General features: G+C 39.8%; 1 protein-coding gene across 2 annotated transcripts in view; it reads right to left on the reverse strand.

Annotated features, from left to right (window-relative positions):
- MTMR2 (myotubularin related protein 2) overlaps window positions 1–2761 on the reverse strand; it is a 90627-nt gene that overhangs the window by 31479 nt on the left and 56387 nt on the right. The gene's annotated exons all lie outside the window — the stretch shown is intronic.

Raw genomic sequence — 2761 nt, forward strand, 5'->3', positions numbered from 1 at the left:
ACACCAGCCTGTGTGATCACGAGGTGTCGATAAGATTAGGTATCAGGCATCAAAGACCCAGAACAAAAAAATTATATCATTGTGAATGATGGGGAGTGTGGAGTTGAGACCCAAATCCCATCTCTAGACAACTGGTAATCCCCTTGAAGAAGGATCGCAGAGAGGAGGCAAGCCAGTCAGGGTGCAGTATAGCACCAATGAAACATACAACTTTCCTCTAGTTCTTTAGTGCTTCTTCTCCCCCACTATCATGACCCAATTCTACCTTACAAATCTGGCTATACCACAGTATATACATGGGTACACAGGTAAGAGCTGTAAACACACACACACATAAAGAGCTGGAAACACAGGGAATCCAGGATAGATAAACCCCTCAGGACCAAGATTGAGAGTAGCCATACCAGGAGGGTAAGGGAAAGGTGGGGAGAGAAGGGAAAACCGATCACAATGATCTACCTACAACCCTCTCCCAGGGGGGTGGACAATAGGAAAGTGGGTGAAGGGAGACACTGGTCAGTGCAAGACATGAAAAAATAATAATAATTTATATATTGTCAAGGGTTCATGAGGGAGAGAGTCGGAAAAGTGAGGAGTTGATACCAAAGGCTTAAGTAGAAAGAAAATGTTTTTAAAATGATGATGGCCACAAATGTACAAATGTGCTTGACACAATGGATGGATGTATGGATTGTAGTAAGAGTTGGACGAGCCCCCAATAAAGTGATTTAAAAAAAAAAATGAGCACAGAGCCTAAGGTGCTTGTGGGATAACATTAAAGTACCATGATATGCATGATAGTTTCTCAGGAAAAGGAAGGAGCAGAAAGAGCAGTTAAAAAACTAATATTGGTACCCCCCCATCCCCAAATTTGATGAAATACAAAAATCTATCCACCTAAGAAGCTCAGAGAATTCCAACTATGATAAACCCACCGACACATTATAATGAAATTCTCAAAATATGAAGAAAAAGAATCTTGAAAGCAGCAAAAGAGAAATGAATCATCATGTATGAGGACTTGAAAAGTCGGTAGAAAAATTCCATTATCTTTTAATGCCATTTTCCATAAACATTTGAAGTTTCCTCATATAAATGAGTTACAGTAAGATTAAATGCTGACATCTTAGTAGAAACCTTAAGGCTAAAAAGCAGTAGAGTAACATTTAAGATACTGTAAGCAAAGTACTGTTGAGATCACTTGGGAGATAGTTATTACATATATTAGGAGGCTTCAAAAATGGAATTAAACAATATATATTCACATGTTTTTAAGTCCCCTTGGAGAATAACATACTAGATATTACTTCATATTAAAATATAGAGGGAGCAATCCCACAATGGTTAATGACCAAACCAAATCAATGCTATTCTTAACACAATACAGAGTACAGTACATGAATCCTGTTAAGATGTCAAGCTTACAAAATTTAATATGGAGTTAAGTTACACATAACAGAACTATCTGTATATTTTTCGGAATTAAATTATACAACACCCGAAACCGGAAACCCATCTAAGGAAAAATCTAAGTAATGAATGTTAAATAAACATAAAAATATAAGTCCTATCTATACACAAAGGAACCCTGGTGGCATAGTGGTTATAATTGGGCTACCATCTGCATGGTCAGCAGTTTGAAACCACCAGCAGCTTTCTTGTCAACAGTTAGGGTCTTAGAAATTCACAGGGGGAGTCACTCTGAGTTAGCATTGACTCCATGGCAGGGAGTTTGGTGTGACAGTATATACGAGGGGGTACCCCCCAAAAAAACTGAAAAAAGCTCTGCTGGGTGGGGCTTTAATAGTATGCATTTTTCCCTCCTAGGTCAGCGTCAATCAAACCGCACTGGGCTAGTGCACCCGGTGGCGTTGCTGGGGAAGGTTCTCTCTGGTCACAGTGAATTTTTTCATAAAAGCAGTTCTGCTCGAACCTCCTTTTTTGTGACGGCTGATTTAAGAGAACCATGTGCAGCTGTGGAATTTTGTTTCCTGCTTGGGGAAAATGCCACAGAAACTGTTGTGATGTTGAAAGCAGCTTACAGGGCAGCACTATGGGAAAAGCTCAAGTGTACGAGTGGTTTTCTTGTTTCAAAAAAGGTGAAGTGTCTATTAATGACAAAGCTCGTTACATCCCAAATGTACTTCCTGAATGGATTAAAGTGTCAACAAAATTAGTGCACTTGTGCTCAAATAGCAACAAGGGACCATTGAAGAGATAGGGAAGTTATCAGGACTATCTTAGAGCTTGGTTCAGAGAATTTTAATGAAAGATTTGGGAATGAGAAGGGAGGCTCCGAAATTTGTGCCTCAGGTTCTGACTGACCAGGATAAAGAATGTCAACTGGAAAAATACTGTGCTTTGAAAGAATAGCTCCAAAGTGACCCAGATTCTTCCAAGGTCAACACTGGTGAGGCGACATAGTGCTATTCTTAAGACCCTGAAGGCAAACATCAATCAAGCCAGTGGAAGACACGCCATCAACATCTCGCCCAGAAAAAGCTCATCATGTGATATCAAAGATCAAGACCATGCTCATTGTTTTGTTTTGTTTTTTATGTGAGGGGGCTAGTGTATTTGGAGTTAGTTCTACCAGGTCAGACTGTTAAGCAAGTCTTCTATTCAGAGGTTCTGAAAAGATTGCATAACAGTGTGTCACCAAAAAGTCCTGATTTTTGGCAGATGGGAAATTAGTTTTGCCACGCCAACAATGTACCTGCTCACGCAGCCGTCTCAGTACAGCAGTTTTGGGCAAAAAAAA

This window comes from Echinops telfairi, unplaced genomic scaffold (genome assembly GCF_000313985.2).
Source record: "Echinops telfairi isolate 266 unplaced genomic scaffold, ASM31398v2 ScPeMD7_7421;HRSCAF=8459, whole genome shotgun sequence".
NCBI classification, from domain to species: Eukaryota; Metazoa; Chordata; class Mammalia; order Afrosoricida; family Tenrecidae; genus Echinops; species Echinops telfairi.